This window comes from Lontra canadensis, unplaced genomic scaffold, assembly GCF_010015895.1.
Source record: "Lontra canadensis isolate GAN:19392208 unplaced genomic scaffold, GSC_riverotter_1.0 scaffold111, whole genome shotgun sequence".
Taxonomy (NCBI): Eukaryota; Metazoa; Chordata; class Mammalia; order Carnivora; family Mustelidae; genus Lontra; species Lontra canadensis.
The window spans coordinates 1808642-1821424 of NW_022631105.1; the positions used below are offsets into that span (position 1 = coordinate 1808642).

Sequence of the window (12783 nt, forward strand, 5' to 3'; positions counted from 1 at the left end):
GGGCGCTCACTGCGTGTGGCCACAGTGCCCTGCTTGCCTGGCTGTTGGAACCAGCGCTCTTCCCGTCCCTTTGCTGGCCAGCTGTCTTCCCAATGTGGTTGCAGATTATGAACGATCATCTTCACGTGACCATCAAAAAAAAAAAAAAAAGATTATCCCCTTCTTCTAAACTAGTTTATTCATTCTGTTTTTCTCACCAAACCCTAAAATAATAATTTGAAAACTCCCATTGCCCAAGGACCTTAAAAACCTCCTTATGGGGGGGTAATTGATTTATGGATAATTGTATGGTCCCTTGCTACAGAACACATCTTTAGGATTTATTTTACATTGTTTCCCTTGCTGGTCGACCACAATGGAGGCAGCATATTACTTTTATCTCGAACTTTAAAGAAGTTTGCCTTGAAAGCACTGTCCTTAAATAGAGTTCTCTAACTCACCCCTGCTCGGTTAATAAAGTACTACATTTTTGATACAAAAGGATTTAGAAAAACACAGTGATCTTAGGCAAACGATTTAGAAGGTTGTGGGATGGTTGTCGTCACCTCCTGATGACAAGCAGCGGGAATTGCCAGGGTGCGGCAAGATTTCTACAGACCCTCCTGCTACAGCGCATGGACCGGTGGGAGAATTTGCTGGCGTCTGATTAGTAAAATGGAACGTGCCTCCATCCTGTAGAAGCCACAGTTGCTAACTGCAAAGTAGTTTAACATGATATCCTTCACTCTCTATTCCTCCCCCAGACTGTTTTGGTCTGTGTTCTGATTTGGAAATATTTACTGTGTGATTCTCCCTGGTATTTCCACCACTTCTTTTCAGAAAGGGAACAGTTCTACAATTATTGGCTTGTTAGAAATTTAACATGTCTAAATCTTTAGTAGGGGTTTTATTAAGACAGTTATTGTTTTGTTAGTGTCTTGGTTACAGTAATACAGGTTTTGGATGGTTTGTCCATCTTGCCATAAGTCCTGTGTGAGTTTCCAGGAACAAACATGTTGGGAACAATGCCTAGATAGAAAAGTGATTTTGTGATTACAAAGGGCTTCAAGAGTCCAGAAGTCATTCTCCTTTGCTAGGCTTGGAAGGAAGAATAGTTTCATGGTTTTCAGTTAGGTTGTAAAGATCTGGATTACCAGACAAAAGGCAATCTTAGTTGAGAAAATCTTGAGAAAAGACTGGAAACAGCTAGGGCGTTGGGTGGGGGCAGAGTGAATGGTTTTTATTAGAGTTTTGGGGAAGAACGCTCATGCACTGCTGGTGGGGATGTAGACTGGGACAGCCATTGTGGAAAACAGTATAGAGATTTCTCAAAAAATTGGAACTACCATCTGATCTAATAGTTCAGTACCGGATATTTGCCCAGAAAACCCTAATTTGAAAAGATATATGTATTGTTTATGTTTATTATAGCATTGTTTATAATAGTCAAGATACGGAAACAAGCAACGTGTCCATCCATAGATAAATGGATAAGATGTGGTGCGCATGCACGCGTGCACACACACACACACACAGAGGAATATTAGACAACCATAAAAATGATGAGATTGTGTGATTTGTGACAACAGAGATGGACCTAGAGGGTATTATCCTCAGTGCAATAAGTCAGACAGAGCAAGACAAATACCACATGACCTCACGCATATGTGGAATCTAAAAAACAAGATCGAAAAGCAGACACAGACCCGTAAGTACAGAGAACACACCGACGGCTGCCCGAGGGAAAGGGGTTGGAGGGATGGGCACAGTGGGTGAAAGGTTGTGGGAAAGACTGGCTTCTAGTTACGGACGGACGTGTCACAGGGATGAAAGGCACAGCAGAGGGAGTACGGTCAGTGCTGGTGTGACAGGGCCAGGTGGGGACAGGAGGGAGCTACGCCTGTGGTGAGCACAGCACCCTGGATAGACTTGGAAGTCTCTGTGTTGCACACCTGAAATAAATGTAACATCATGTGTCAACTATATTCAAACGGAAAAAGGGTTTGGGGGTGGACTGCATTATTTTTCTTTATCTTCTCAAAATAGTGTGATACACTTAGAAAAACCCCCTTTAAGCTTCATTGTTTTCAGAACTTTCTAAAACGTAAGAGCTAGCTACTCTAGATCGTCCCTCTGCAAAAGAAATGTAACATGAGTCACATCTGTAACCCTAAAACTTGTAGAAGTCACATTAAAAAATTTTTTTAAAGGTGAAATTAATTTTCAAGTTTTACTTAACCCAGCATATCCAAAATATTATTTCAAAATATGTCAATTGAATAAACTATGAATGAGGTATTTTATTCTTTTTTTCCTGTTAAGTCCTTGAGATCCTGTGTATCTCTAGCCTGTTTCGACTAGGACTGGCCTCACTTCAAGGACTCGAGAGGCACACACGGCATGTGGCTGGAGGCTCCCGCGGACAGTGCTACACAGAGCTGGGTTGTTGGAGTGACATAGTGCCCGAGGCCCAGGGACGTCGCTCGGCCAGGGCCACACCGGGGGGCTCCTTTTTGAACACGTAAATAGCTATGGAATCATCTTCTCCAAGGGCTGTGCTGGCTGTCACCCTCTTACTCTCTTGCTGTTCCTTCCCCAGCACAGAGCTGTCTGTAGAAGTTGGCATCCCGTCCAGAGACTCACACTTCCATTCCTCCCATGCTAGCTGGGGCCATCGGCATGGCTCTTCCAAGTGGACGTGGGGTCTCCGGGCTGGACTCACAGGTCTTTGCTGCCCTGGGGACAGCCCAGCAAAAGGCTGGAGGGGACAGAGTCTGCCTTCTACAGGGTGGCTGTCTGCACTCGTGGGTGGGACCAAAGATCCTGCTTTGAGTCCCTGAAATTTGGGGGCTGTTTGCTCCAGCAGTTAGAAGTGTCCTGGTTGAGTCACCACACCTGTCCCGCGTTGCTGGGCTTGGAGAAGGGAACGAAGCCCGTCAGAATCTCAGAGACAATGAGACGGATGATACAGGGGACGCAGATTCTAGATGGTGGTAAGAATTTTCAGCTCTCAAGTGTTCTGGTCCTCGGGATAGCTCATGTGTGTTCTGTTTGGTTTTTTGCGGCCCCACCTGTCTGAACACAGTGCGGAAGTCCCCCCCCGAGCTACCGCTCCGAGGTCAGACCTCAGAAGGGGCCTTATGGGACGAAGTGTGCCCTTCCACTTCTTCCACTAAGACGTCGTGGAGACACACAGGAAGGGAGGGCAGCAGTGGTGAGTGAGCCCCTGCTGGCCTTTGCCCCTGGCTGGTACAGGATGACTGTGGGGTTTCAGGGAAAGGCACCCACACGGCTGGTGGTTGGGGTTTTAATGATGTGTGCGGGAATCTTCCAGGCACCTTTATTTTGGGGGTTTGTTTGCACTTATTTTTTAGCCATAAAGATGCCCCCCAACTTACAGGAGTTTGACTTGCAAATGTTTCAACCTTACGATGGTGGGAAAGCGACACACTCCTAGAAACCGTGGTCCAAGTTCAGGACGTGGACCTCTTGCTGGGCTAGCCTTACGCGGTCTGACCCTGCCCGGTGATGCCGGCCAGCGGCCGCAGCCCCCAGCAGCCGTGCGATCAAGAGGGTCAACAGTCAGCAGGGCGACACCTGGGTGCGCCCCCACCGCCCTCCCGTCCGTCACCTTCAGGACAGCGTTCCGTGCAGTCCAGGAGCCACTCGACACTGTACTGTCAGGCGTCGTGTTTCCTGACTGCGCACCTGCGGGCTCGCGGGAGCGCTCGGGGCGCACTTCAGGTGGGCCGCGCTGTGCGGTGACGTTGGCTAGGGGAGGTGTGGGCCGTGCATTTTTGATTTATGACGGGTTTGTCAGGAGCTAGTGCCGTCATCAGTCGAGGAGCGTCTGTACTTGGAGACCTGGCGGAAGCTCGTCTGCTGTGAGGAAGCTGTTTCCCGCTGCCTCCGCCGGAGCTGCCGGGCAGCTGTAGCTTAATTTAGGTTCTTCAACTGAGGGTCGATCGGTGTATCTTAGGGCTTTGATTTTTTCTTTGTTCTTTGGCTCTTCGACTATTTGATACTCTCTAAACAGATGACTGACAGAAGAGTTCCCTACTGTGTAAAAGGGAGAAGTCCTTGGAAATCTGTATGACGGGCTCTGATTCAGGTTTCATGACCCAGTGTGCTGAGTTTTCTTGAAGTGAGAGCGATCTCCCATGTATACACGGAATGGAATGTAAGATCTTTTCTTCCTCCAAAATTATGCTCAGAAAAAAGGGATCACATTCTATTCCAGACCTTACAAAGAATTTCGGGTGATGAGGCATATTCTGAAATTATTTCTGAACACAGAAGTGTTGTCTGGAGGAGATGCAGGAGTGTGAATGACTGACCTGGGGGCTGGTTCTCAACTGTTGTGCTGGGACAGCGGCCTCGGCCTCCCCCGGAAGCCTGTTAGAAATGCCGATTCCCAGCCATGCCCTGACCTGCTGGACCAGAACCTGGGCAGCGGCAGCCAGCTGGGGACTCTGATGCTCGCTTAAGTTTGAGAACTGTTGCTGAAGTCACCTGCTTGATTTTAAGAGTCAAAATTATTTACCACAGCTTTCATCCCCCTTCTTGGGGGTGTGACCTCCCAACTCCAGGTGTTAGGGACCACCGTGCGCTCTCAGAGGGCCCTTAGAGAGCAACGGAGTAAGTGCGGAGGCCGCGTGCGCACAGTTCGTATTGTATGGCGGATACGCTGTGTGTGAGCATAGATCTGCGGGCGCCCAGATGCCTGCGGGAACCCCAACCGTTCTGACATGGGGATGAGTTCGCGCAGCGGGAGATAAAGCAGCTTAGATGGAAACACAGCTGACACGCTTTGAATAGCTGTGTTTGGTGACTCCCAAGGGGCCCTGGCGAGGACACCCGTGTCACCTTATCCAGGTGCGCCTCGTCCTGCCTCCGCTGGGGCTGTTGGCACACGCCTTGTTGCCTTTATTACTATGGGTTTGGGGGCTGGGAGCGCTGGACCTCGTGCTGTTACACCCCGTGGTGTTCTCCAAGGCTTCCCGCTGCATCTTTGCATTTGTCAAGGCTTAGGCTGTGCACCAACCACGGCAGGCCCTTTGGCGCTTGCGGAAAACATGGGCTTGCAGGGTTCCGCAGCCCGTAAATCGGGGAGGAGGGTCTTAAAGCTCCGTGTTCCGAAATGAGTGCTCCCTGGTGTCCCGTGCTCAGGACGTTCCGATATGTGAGAACTGTAAACTAGTCCTATCTCCAAGTGTTTGGTTCTGCAATGGATACCTAGTAGACAAGAAACAAATATTGCCTTAGTATATCCGTAAGTTTTGATGATGTATTTTGCTGTCAATTCAGTTCAGAATATTTCCTAGTTTCCATGATCACATCTTCTTTACCAGCAGGTTATTTAGAACTGTTTGCAAATTTCCAAATGTGTGAGACATTTCTAGTTATTTATAAATTATTTTAAGTTTCTAGCTTAAGTACACTGCAGTCCGAGACCATGCTCTGCACATTTTAATCCTTTACAGTGTGGTGGGACGTTTTCCGGTCGGGGTCTGTGCGTGGTCTGGCCGAGCCCGCATGCTACAGCTGCTGGCGGTGTTGTGTGTCCTGCTCCCTGATGCCTTGGCCTCAACGTCTGTTTGGCCTGATGTCCGCACGTCTCCTCCTGTGCCGAGTCTTCCGTGGTCAGTGTATGCCTGTTCCACGCACACTTCCTCCTCCTTTGCCTGCGTCAGAGTCTCCCGAGCGACCTGTGGCTGGGCTTGTCCCCACCGGCACGTTCCGTCCGGAGATCGCTGGGCGTCCTCCCGGCCTGGGTTTTCTAGTCATTCTGCCACCCGTTGGTTTGATCTGCGCTCGCTTCTGCTGTGGAAGTTTTATTTATTTATTTTAAAAAGAGATTTTCTTTATTTACTTGAGAGAGAGAGTAAGAGAGCGCGTGAGAAGTAGGCGTCAGAGGGAGAAGCAGACTCCCTGCTGAGCTGATCCCGGGCCTCCAGGATCACGGGGGGCTGAAGGCAGTCGCTGCGGAAATTCCTATCTCCCGTTTTCTCTCCACTAGTTTGAATGTGAAAACTCCGTTGCATTGTTTTAGTGGTCATCTTCGAAATGATTAACATGGGAAGCCCGTCCCAACTTCCTCCCCTCACATAAGCAAGCGGCCCGGGGCACTTGAGCGGACGAGCTCCGGCGGCTGCCGTGGGGCCGGGCGCACGCTTCCCCCCTGGCGGCCCAGAAGACGCTGGTGGTCTCGCTCACAGACTCCGGGTCGGTTCTGCTTTTCCACATTTTTACCACTTTCTTTGCACGTCAGCCCTTCTTGTGTCTCGGAATCCCGGATCATTTTCTTTCTTCATGAGAGGCATCCTTCAGAACGTCCTTCAGTGAAGACACTTTAGTGACCCTCCCCCCATTTTCCTGTGAAACGGTCGTTTGCCTCTGTTTTGTTGTCGTTGTTGTTTTTAAGTAATCTGTATGGCCAGTGTGGGCCTTGACCTGACGCCCCTGAGAGCAGGAGCGGCTCCTCGGACTGAGCCAGACACACACCACCGGCCTCTGTTCCCAACTGGAATTTTCATCTGATACGGGAAGAATTCCAGGCTGGCTGAGGGGTCGCGCTCAGTCCTCTGGCTTCTGCTCTAACTTCCAACAAATCTGCAGCTCACTACACATGGCGCCTTCTTTTTTTAAAAATCGTATTGGAGTTCTTGGGCTTTTTAAGTCTGTGTATCTCCTTCCCATATGAAAAATTCATAGCCTTTCTGCCTCGAGATGTCCCCATGCTCCCTTTCCCTCCTAAATTCTGGTTCCTGGAGGGAACCCTTTATGTCCTCTCCTCGGCGGGCCCCTTCCGGGGGGATGATGGTGCAGAAGGAAAGGGAGGTGCGAGGGCGCCCAGAGCCCCTGCCCTGCTGTGGGCGGGGGTTCGGACTCGTTTCTGTTCAGCATTTTCTTTTTTCGCACACGGGTCTCACACACACGTATGAGGTAGGAGATGCAGACTGTACTTTTGGAGATTTCACACGTGAACTAAATGCTCTTATGTTTTTGTTGAAAATTGGCTTTGTACAGTGTAAAATTCATGCTAATGATGTAAATTTTTTCTTTGCTTGGAACAATATTAAATAACAGGTAAGAGCCACCAGGGCAGACTGAGAGAGAGAGAGGCCGGCAGACTGACAACAGTCGCAGAGTTAAGTTTCGGTTTCGAACAAGTGTCTGAGTGTTTGCTGGTCAGGGTTCCTGCGTCCCGGATTCTTTCTCAGGCCACCCCTTTGCTGAGCAGCCGGGTAGAGCTCCTGTGGCTCCCACCGCAGCAAGATGCCAGCAGCGACCGGCCACCCACGCCGGCACCGTGCTCCCCACACGGGAGCCCCCGCCCGCTGCAGGCCGGAGCCACTCATCCATCTGGGAGGTTGCTCTGGTTTGGGGTGCGCACCTCTGTCCCGCAGCCCCGGCCATCAGCAGCCCCGTCCCAAGACCCATCGCTCCCGACTCTGCTCCCTGCCTCTGGCATCTCTTCCTCCTTTGGACTCTCACTGCTTTTCGACATTTACATTTTTTTTTAAAGATTTTATTTATTTATCTGACAGATGGAGATCACAAGTAGGCAGAGAGGCAGGCAGAGAAGGAGGGGGGAGCAGGCTCCCTGCTGAGCAGAGAGCCCGATGCGGGGCTCGATCCCAGGACCCTGAGACCATGACCTGAGCTGAAGGCAGAGGCTTTAACCCACTGAGCCACCCAGGCGCCCCGACATTTACATCCTTAATGGCACATGTTATTTGCTGTCTCCCCTCTGGAAGGCAAGACGTGGGGGGCAGCAGAGACAGGGACCACCCCCCAGGTGGGTGGCCCTAGGGATCTGCTTGGGGAGGGAGGGAGCTGGACGAGTTCTGCAAAGTGCAGAACTGCAGGCCTCAGTCACGGGAAGGGGCCTGGAATGGTTTCTTCTGCACTTTGGGATCTATTCAACCTGCCTACAAACCTCAGATTTTCACACTTGGTAACGAATCGAATCGTACCTTCTTCCTTCGTTACAACTGAAAGCATTTCACAATGAGTGAAGTGACGATTCCTTTTACATGTGACGGTGGTTAAGGACTACTGAAGCGTAGTTTACTCATTCTAAGCTAAGCAACTACCATGCAGTGTTTGCGCGGTGAGTGATTAACAGGATTGGTACAACCGGGTGGGAACGGCTGGCACCGCACTGTGCGACCTGGGGACCCAGGTCACCTTTAACAAGGGGGCCTCCAGCTTGCCGGAAGGCCGGGGGGCTGAGCAGAGGGCTCAGAGGCCCAGCAGGAGCAGGCGGGGTGGGGGGGGCTCTGCCAGCTGTGATGGGCAGCAGGTAGGAGGGGGCGGGGGCCAGTGTGGCAGGAGTAGCCGGGCTGCCTCCCGCTCTCCTCTGATGCCCGGGTTGTCTTCTTGGAGCACCCCTCGCGCCCACCTTTCCTCTCATTACTGTCCTGTAGGAGTTTCCCAGCCGGCTGGTCGTCGTTATAGAGTCCCATGAATAACTGTCCTGTTTTCCTGTTTCCATGACTTCCTGCACCGATGGCTCCCGAGGACCGCATGTACACCCAGAGTGCGTGGCTTTCTCTCAGGTGAGCTCGCTCTCTCAGCTCTCACAGAGCACTGGGGGCCCCTGCCCTGGGCACTTAGCCTTGGCGGGACGCTGTTATCTTTTCCTGTGTGTATTTCTTATCTCCTCGAATGAATTCCTTAGGTCCAGAGAAGCACCTGATTCATGCTAAGGCCCTTAGCATTCATTAAAAAATCTCTATTTTACGTTTGCAGTAGATTAGAAACAAGGATGCATATTGTGCCCCAACGTCCACGTTCTAAAGGAGGAGAGCATGGCGTCCTTTCTGGGATTAAAACAAAAGGATGATGCCTCCGAGGAATGACGTGAAGTTATTTCCAACTATCAAGATTCAACAAAGCATCTGCATTTAGCTTTTAATCATGGCATCGACATTAGCTTGTTAATACAGATACTGAGAACCCTTCAGTACGCATTCGCAGCAGAATCCTACACGCCAACTGCTGTGACCTTCCTCTTGCAGCTGCACACAGTCAAAACTCAGCAAGGGTGATAGTTAGAAAGTTAAATCAGCGATACTTACCGACCACCTGTTGTGGCCGAGTCTAAGTGCAGCCATTATTAACTATTTCTTACATCTCAAGTTCTTATGTGTTCTTGCTTTCTTTATTTCCTTACTGGTACTTGGGTCAGATGCCCTTAGTCATTGAAAGGGCAAAAACTGCCCCCCCCCAAAAGCAGCCAGTTGAGTTCTAGTTTTTAAACCAATGGTTAATATTACTAATTCTACAGAAACAAAGTATGTAAAATGTTCAGTTTTAAGAAGAATGAATGTCTTCATATATTTTTCCTTTTAAGTCTTCTACTTCAGATATTTGATAAGTAGGAGTTTAGCTTATTGATATGTAAAGCAATTACTGGTCATTTACAAGTAACATACTGGCTAAACATTAAAAAAAAAAATACACTAACAAAAGTACCAGGTGAACTTTGTCTGCCCGGGAGGCCTCTCTAAGTGATCCGTCTGGATGTCAGCAAATTGCTTACTAATGTGTTGACTTATGACCACCCTCAAAAGCAAAATGAAAAGCCTGGAATTTACAGCATATCAATGAATCAGTTGATAAGCTTTTACTGGTTTAATATCCTCCCAGTCTTGCTGCTTGGAACCACTCCAAGTTAGCAACAGAATGTTTGCCATCTCTACGTGATAAAGGAAGTCAAAGGACTAAACAAACTTTAAGACCATTATGCTGTTTGGTGAGATGTCAATGAAAAAAGTAAGAGAAATCTCATGTGGGTGGGTGTGGGAGCGGGCGGCCCCTCAAGTCAACCAGGGCATCTGACAAATCACTAACCTTACTTTTTAAACAATGGTCAGGACTTTTAGCTTGGGTGGAGATAGTATAATGCATTTGAAAAGTTTTAATTGCAGCAATAAAAGACCATACCTCAATTATATGACATATGCTAGCAGAATTTCTAGATAAGGATCAAAGGCATTCAAGGACCAAGCAGTGCATTGTGGGCAACACTCGGGCTTTCTGTACACACTGGTGACAGGTATGAGCACAGCAGCTTTCCTGACCTCTCCAGGCAGCTCTGGCCAGAGTTCACGAGACGTGCTGTGAGAGTGCCCCAGGACTGCTGTGCCATCCCCGACAGCCCCAGTGCCCGCTCAAAGGCAATGCTGACTCCCACTGAATTCTCTGACACTCAGAGACAAAATCCAACATTTGATCTCTTCAGTTCTTTGCACAGGACTGAAATCTACTGAAAAGATCCCACATTATAACACAACATCACTTTGTTCTTGTTCAGTTTGTTAAGAATGTGCCAATGACATTTTAAAGGAAGAAAAATCAGCAAGAAGAAATTCTCAGCGTATGGAAGCATTACTATATGTAGAAAGACGAACTCTGTATTTTATTAATTAGTTAACATCCAATAGGTGCATGGAAGCCAAAGTTTAGAAGAGACTTCATTAGTCCCCTGTAACAGAGGAAGGAAAAGGCAAGGCCAGAGTTCTGTTATAAGAAAGAGGTCAGTTAATAGAAACAGAATGACCTGCGTTAATCTAATCTACAGTATTAAAAACATGTCCATCTTGGCAAGATCTTGAAGCTCTAAACAGAAGCACCTTCTAATTTATTATGCCTAAAAATGTCACAGTATTCTCCGTCGTTGCCTTTCTTTCCTGTTATAGACTTTTCCCCTGAAGGTAGCATATTGTTACTGCACATTTTGCTTTGTAAACTTACTAATTTCTCAAATTCAAACATCAGATGTCTGTTTCCTAATGTACAGTTCCGGGCACTTTTAGGTGGTGGGAGGGTGGCAGCTGCCCAGGCCCCTGAAAAGGCACGGGCCACAAGGCTCACTTCTGGAGGAAAAGCCGGCATTTCTGGAATGTCACTGACTATGTTACAAAGCTAGGCTCCCACCCAGAGGAGGCTTGATAAAGTGATTGTTCATTCTGGCTTTGGAATTTGTTGTTTTTTTTTAAAGGCGGATCATTAGGAAAGCTGCACACGCGGCTTCTCCTGAAGCTGGACTTGAGCGTGCACCTTCAGTTCTGACACCAGCAGGACGGATGTCATGAGAACCCAAGGCTCAGAGCTGCATTTTATTTCAAATATCTTAGTCTGTGCTTTCTAGATTTTCAAGCTTCGTGTTACTGGCAAGCTTATATTCCTTTTTTTTTTTTTTAAGATTTTATTTGTTTGCGTGAGAGCGAGTGAGTGATTTTATTTATTTGAGTGAGAGCAGGTGGGCATGTGAGCAAGTGCAAGCAGGGGAAAGAGCAGAGGGAGGGAGTCTCCAGCAGACCCCCACTGAGCACGGAGCCCGATGGCGGGCTTGATCTCAGAACCCTGAGATCAAGACCTGAGCCAAACTTGAGAGCTGGACGCCCAATCCACTGACCCACCCAGGTGCTCCACAGTCTACCTTTTTGTACTGTATGTTCATTGACAAATCGGTGTAGATCTAGGTATTTTTGATACTTTTGCCCTTTAATCTGCACACACAGGTGAGAGTCTCCCACCCATCATGTTACAGTATTAGGAGTCCGAATTTGCCCACGTGTTTAGCTTTCCTGCCCTGCTGTGCGTAGTCCTGTATTGGCACGTTAGTGATTAGCCTCCTATCATCTCAGCTTGGGAAGAGCTTTTTGCATTCTCGTAAGGAAGGCCCAGTGGTGATGGCCTCCCTCGGTTCTGTTTGTCTGGGAACGTCTTTATTCATCCTTCGTTTCTGAAGCCCACCTTTGCCAGAGAGTGTTGTCAGTTGAAATTTCTCCTTCCAGCACTCTGAGTATTTTGCCCCACCTATCCTGGCCTGTGACGTCTCTGCTGGGAAATATGCCGACAGCTTTATGGGTGTCCCCTGTGAGTGTGGAATTTTTTTCTCTTGCTGCTTTTAAGATTCTTTGGTTTTTGAGTTTTATTGTAATATATTTTGGAGAAGATCTATTTTTAAAAGATTTTATTAGTTGAGAGAGAGTGAGAGTACACATGTGTGGGGGAGGGGCAGAGGGAGAAGGAGAAGCAGACTCCCCGCTGAGCAGGGAACCTGGTGCCAGCAAGGCTCATTCCCAGGACCCCGGGATATGACCTGAGCCGAAGGCAGACGCTTAACTGAGCCTCCCAGGCACCCTGGGGGAGATCTCTTTAAATTGAGTTTGTTTGGTCACTCCGAGCTCCATAAACTTTGCTCTCCAAATTTCTCACCGATCCGGGCAGTTCTTAGCCATGATTTCTTTTGACCAGCTTTCTGTCCCTTCCTCTCTCCTCTGAGACTCCAGTTCACAGACTGTTTCCTTGGATAGTATCACAAAGGTCACATATGCTTTCTTCACTCTTCATTCTTTTTTGTTTGCCTCTGACTGGATAATTTCCAAGTTCCTTTCTTCTAATTCACAGGTTCTTCCTTCTGCCTGATCCATTCCGACGGTGACACCATCTCTGCTCTTAGGCTCCAGAACTTCTTTGGTTCTTTGTTGTTATTTCTATTGAGCTTGTCACTTTGCTCACGTATTATTTTCCTGATCCCATCAAATGCATCTTTTGTGTTTTCTTGCACCTGACTGAGCTTTCTTCAAATGCCTGTTTCAAATTCTTCACCAGGCTGTAGCTCGCCACGTCTTTGCTTGCTGACTAGGAGGCTGCCGAGACCCTTTGGTGGTATCATATCTTCCTGATTTTCATGTTTCTTTCAGTCCTGCATTGCTATCACCAAACCAAAGTAACCGTGGCCTCCTAGGTCTTTACTGAGTAGCGTCAACACAGAAGTCCTTTCTG

The 12783-nt window shown here is 48.4% G+C and overlaps 1 protein-coding gene across 2 annotated transcripts in view; it reads right to left on the minus strand.

Annotated features, from left to right (window-relative positions):
- The window catches only part of RNF32 (ring finger protein 32), a 38906-nt gene that overhangs the window by 1997 nt on the left and 24126 nt on the right, over window positions 1-12783 (minus strand). The window lies entirely within an intron of this gene.